We start from the raw sequence: 6,202 nt of genomic DNA, 5'->3' as shown, positions 1-6,202 counted from the left end.
TTTTCGTTATATTATATTTTTTAAATTTATTTGTTTATACACCCGTCTTAAGCCTACAATCTTGGCTATACAAGTGTTTTTACAACCGTAGAACATTCCTTACAAACATTTCTTAATACTAAATTTTTGCGCCTACAGAGCGACTTGAAAATTAGGAGTACTCGCATTTGCCTGGACCACCCGTCTAATGGGTTTTCTCGTCAGTGGAGAGGGAAACTGTAGAAAACCTCTCCGAGTACAACCGGTTTATCGACAGTCGAATTCTAATGGTGTGTACTGGACAATAATCGACGGTGCACATCATTATACTTCGACGTTAAACCTCCCGCTCAGATTATCTCACGTGCTGGAAAAATCCCAGGCTAATGGGCGCGAACCAAGTACCCTTGGTCCGCCCACCGAGCCAGGCATTTATACGACCGAGCTAATCTGTCGGTCGACTTATTCTTTATATCTTCCCTTGTAGAACGAATTTCGCGATTTCGCGCATATTTTTGGAAAGATCAACTCAAATGCAATGTTTTTGTTGAACATTGTAAAAAAATTCGACCTAAAGATTCAGAGTTATAAGCAATTCAAAAAAATAAAAAATTTTTCAGAGTTGATCATGGTCGCCAGAGTTGGGCCACTGTAGAAAATCAATGAAATATTTAGGTGAATGATTAAAAATGACCTTCAAATGATAGAATGACACTTGGGAATGAGGAAAGGAACCATGAAATTAAAATAAAATCCTATATTATGCATTTTCATATAACTTTAGATAATTTATTCCTCATGAACGAAATCCAAAATTGAAAAATTGAAAAAATAAAAAAAGGTTATCAAAAATTTTTTTTTCTCTCTTTCCAATTGAAATGAAGTTTTTAACACCTCTTTAAGTGAAAAAATAAATTTCTGTTGCAAGTACGCTTTGTAATTGCAAAATTTCCCTCATGGCCCAACTCTGACTCACGCGTCGTTTTGCGTCATTGGGACACAGAACACAAACGCGTGACACAAAATCCAAAATACTTTACACATTTTCACATATCATCCTAATGAACAATTTCTGTAAACTTATTTTGTCTTTGGCACATTTCTTCTACATTTAGATCTCTTTTTTTGACACCACAAAAAAGTTTTTGTTGAGCCTATATCACAAATTAGTACGCTGGTCAAGTATAGGTTCATATACATAACTGCGACTCATATGAAAAAATGGCTGACACTTAGTAGCAAGAATTTACGTAAAAAGATAGATGGCGCTAGTGCAATAAAACGAAAAAAACGCGGTGGCCCAACCCTGAACCCTGCCCAACTCTGACAACTCTCCCCTATGTATAATGAAAATCTTTCTGAATAGTTGATATTTTGTAAAATTGAATTAAAAAATAATTAATTTTTTTAAAGTATTTTGTTATAATTTAAAAAAATTAATTTTTAAGGGGACATTCCAGTTCAAAACAGGCAAAAAGAAGGCTTTTTTAGTATATATTATTAAAATAACTGTGACATTTATTTAAAAAATTTCTTTTACATGTAATAAATAATTTATTTAAGAATTTGTAAAAAAAAATTTTTTTCATTTTTATTTCAAAATGGCGGCGATATACGTTATTTTCGAAAATGCCCATTTTCGGTGGTAAGATCGATTCCAAACTTTCTGTAACAGATAAAACGAAAAACGAATAAGTGACATTCTCTTTGTTAGATATTTCTTTAGGTGTAGATCCTCAAAAAAGTGGAATTTTCTTCCCCCCCTTTTTTTAGATTACTTTTTTCCCAAAATATGCAAAAAATGTTTTTTTATTCAGAATTTCTCTTATAAAATAAAGAGAGTTGGAAATTTTCCAGTTTTTGAGGTTCCACTTATAGGCATGATGACGCTGAATCAAAAGCCGTTTGATTTTTTAAAATCGCTTCAGAAGAACTCGAGATATCACTCTTACCAGATTAAAAAAAGACATTTTGAGAAAAACGCATTTTAAGTTTTTGTTCACAAGGTTCGACATTTTTTAAAAAAAATCATCGGATTTGCTTGAAAATCGTTACTCGGGGGTTTTCAAGGTCGCTAATTACGAATATTGAATCAGATTTTTAAAATTCAAAATGGCGGATCCAATATGGCGGACATTCTTTTTTTAAAATCATTGGATTTGCTTGAAAATCGTTACGGGGGGATTTTGGGGTCGCTGATTACAAATATGACATAATTTTTTTAAATTAAAAATGGCGGATGAAATATGGTGGACGAAGAAAAAATTAAAATATAAATTTTTTTTCCGCCATGTTGGATCCGCCATTTTGAATTTTATAAATGTAATATCTAATTTGTGATCAGCAACACCAAATACATTTTTGTTTGTCTTTTTTAAAAAATGCAAATGAGAAAACATTTAAATCATTCGATTGCCTATCCGCATACAAAAACATATTTGACATGGCGAAGAATAAGGATGTATAACTATTTTTCTACATCGAATTTTGCAATAATATTTTAGGAGAGTATTCTTGACACTATAAGAAATCCGAAAATAAAAACAAAAAAAATGGATTTTTTTGACATTTTGAACTGGAATGTCTCCTTAAAGAATAAAAAGTCTTTAAAGCCCAATTTAAACATGAAAATTAGCTTCTAATTTTTAGAAATTCAATATTTTTAGTATTTTTAATTTATATTTCCAAAAATCTTAATACATACAAAAATAATATTTTAGAATTATTTTTAAAATTTTGGAATAAAAATTTATATTTAAAATTTTAATTGACATTCATTAAAAAATTAATTAGTTTTTTTTTAATTATACAAAAACTCTTTTAAAGAAAACATTTAAAATTTAGTAAAACCTTTTACAAATAATATAATTTTTATTAAAAAATCTTAATAAAAATGATCAAATTTTTGCAGAATTTTAATTATGAACAGGACCATAATTTCTCAAAAAATTCAATGAGTCCAAAAAGTAAATATTCATAAATTTTTATTTACATTGGGGTAAGGCTTTCTGAAGTGTACTCATGATTTTCAAAGGGTTTTTTAATTTCATTTTGTTAAGCGCCATATTATTCGACATATTAGATCCGCCATTTTGAATTTAATTTTTATTAAAATTTTCGAAATTATGTATCAAATGCTTAATAAGTAAAGCATTAACTAACAAATTGAAACCAATTCAACCCATGTAACGCGGCAGTGCAACCGCCCGCGAAACTGCACGCTCCATGTCTTTTTTACAGCGCGTAACAGGCTTAAAAAACCATCGGTATACTTCAGAAAGCCTTACCAATTGTTCGAAGATAATTGAATCTTAAATAATTATAGGAATTAGTTTTTTAAAATATTTGCGATTGTTCACAACTGGAGGCGGGGTGGGAGTCAAAAATTGATGAAAAATTGTCCATTTGGTTTATGGAACAACGATAAAATTTATACCTCTCACTCAATTACCTCGTTCTCGATCTCCCTTTCTTTTACTCCTTAATCTATCTGTGAGTGAAAAAAGAAAAATAATAAGCCAATAAGGAAATAAGACGCCCATTTCGTATTTTGGCTAGAAAGTAAAATTCCCCACTTTTCCTTCCCCTATCAAATTCTGTTCCTCCCTTTCTACCTGAAACGGAAAATGGAGAAAACATGATACCCCCTTCTAAACCCAAAAAGTGGGCATTACTTTCTTAACTATTCGTCTTTCTTTCGCTCCTACTCTAAACTAAAAGGAGAGACAATACCTCCCTCCCTCTCTTTCTCTCTCATTGTGAACAGAATATATAAGGAAAGACTAACTTAATATATATAGATATAATAATATTCGCCTCTCTTTTGCTCCTACTCTAAACTAAAAGGACAGGCGATACTTCCCTCTCTTTATCTCTATCAACCTTTCTCTCTCACTGCGGACAGAATGTACACGCTGGACAGAATATACAGGCTGTAGACAGACTGAATGAAAGAAAGAATTCGCCGATTATTATAGTTAATATTCAAAAAATGAATATACCACTCACGAAGCACGATCGTTAACTCTCCACACTACATACAAGGGCCATGTCCAAGTTAGTCCCGTGAGGGGAAGTAGCCTTCCGCCACCATGCGGCACACCAAGTCGAAACTGAGTCCCGAGCAACCCTCACAGTGCAGCGGGGGTCGCTCGGACCCTTAAACCCTCATTAAGGAAAACTGTTAATGACTTTTTCTATAAAAATATAATTTTTTTAAATAGTAACATTTTTAATTTTTCATTAACATATTTAAATTCCTTACTTTTTCAAAATTTTATATATATGTTGTTTACCAAAAAAAGTTAAAATTAAAAAAATGTATTATGTTTTTCAGATACATAGAATGAAGTTAACTCTACCAAAAACCTTACCTATTATTAAATAAATATTTACTGTATCACATAGGTTTTATCTAAATTAATTTAATGCTATTTGACCCAAGAATTGAAGTATTTAAATCAAATACCATTTAACTTAATTTTTAAATTTTAACATTTTTTGGTAAACAACATACGTATAAAATCGTGAGAAAGTAAGGAATTTTAATATGTTAATGAAAAATTAAAAATGTTACTATCTAAAAAATGTATATTTTTATAGAAAAAGTCATTAACAGTTTTCCTTAATGAGGGTTTAAGGCCCGTTGCACACTGGCCGATTCGTGTCGGCCGACAGAATGTCGGTCGAGCGAGGTTTGCACACTGGACGATTTTTGTCGCCCGACCCTTCGTCTTTCGACTAGATACCTGTGCAGTTTACAGGTTCATTTTCAGTACCATGTCAACCTGCGAAAAGTTCGCTGCGTGCAACGAAAAGAGAATATTTTAAAATAATGGTGAATTCAAAAAAAGTTCTTGCAATTTGGTTGTTGCATCGGCGTCGTATTAATCCTCAAAGGATTAAACGAGCTTACTGGATTCATCCAATCAATCAGATGAGAGAACAGGAAAAACAGTTTAATAAATTTTTTACAAAAAATTTCTTTAATTAATTAAATTGTTTAAATAAAAGATATTGAAAAAATAATTAATTAATTTCATTATTTAAATAAATCATATTTAACAAATTAATTTATTTCATTTTCTTTCATTGTAGTTCTAAAAAAATGGTTTAATTTTCATTATTCTAATACTTAATTCTGAAAAACTACCGACGACGGACGACAAATTGTCGTCCAGTGTGCAAGCAACCATTGATTTCAATGCGCGACTGCATCGCCGACATTCACCGACTGTCGTCCATTCCAGTCGATTTGGACGACAACCAAACGACATTTTGTCGTGTCGTTTTAAAATCGGCCAGTGTGCAAGCGCCCATGCTCTTCTTCAGTTAACTAAAAAATTTTTGTCGGCCGACACAAATCGGCCAGTGTGCAACGGGCCTAAGGGTCCGAGAGACCCCCGCTGTGAGGGTTGCTCGGACTCAATTCCATGTAGCGCTCGCAGCGGGGGTTTTCTTACCCTTCTAACTGTGAACAGACAGAAATGCGAACGGAATTACGGACTTTAATATTGTTAATAATTTTTTACTCCTTCTAAAAATAATATTTAAAAAAGACAAAGTTAAATCATTTTTACTAGAAATAATTCATATTTTCAACATAAGAAGGCCTCAGAGCATAGAAAATAGCAGACAGCTTAAACTCCCTCAATTCTAAGATCTTCTTATTTATAAATACAAAAATGCGTAATATATGCAATGCAACGTTAATTGACATGTAAGTTAGTTTACATAACACTGTTCAATATAACATACACCCTGATGCTTTAATGTCTTCTTCCCGGTTTTGATCGCATTTAAAAAGTCGTGACACATCTATAAAAATATTGTTAGTTCGTGACGTATAAGTTCTTTCACCGAAGTAACTAAATTTAGATAGATATGTCACGATTTTTTAAAACGGCGTCAAAACCGGAAGGAAGGCATTTAAAGCATCAGGGTGTACTTTTAAATATTTGAGCTACTTTTCAAATCGTTATCGATGTCGTAAACAACGTAGCATTCTATACCAAATTACTATTTCATTTTCTACAACATATACAATATTGCTTTTGTTGTTGTATGCGATGTTGAATGCAATACCCCATATAACATCGTATACTTCATCGAATACGATATCGTATTTTCCAATAGGGGGGGAACAATGGAGATTAAGATGGCAGTTTACGAAGAATGGTCAGCGTGCTTTGCAAAATTATAATCAAACGACATCCGCCAGGAA

This window comes from Leptopilina heterotoma, unplaced genomic scaffold (genome assembly GCF_015476425.1).
Source record: "Leptopilina heterotoma isolate Lh14 unplaced genomic scaffold, ASM1547642v1 Lhet_228, whole genome shotgun sequence".
Classification (NCBI taxonomy): Eukaryota; Metazoa; Arthropoda; class Insecta; order Hymenoptera; family Figitidae; genus Leptopilina; species Leptopilina heterotoma.
This window is presented reverse-complemented; position numbering follows the sequence as displayed.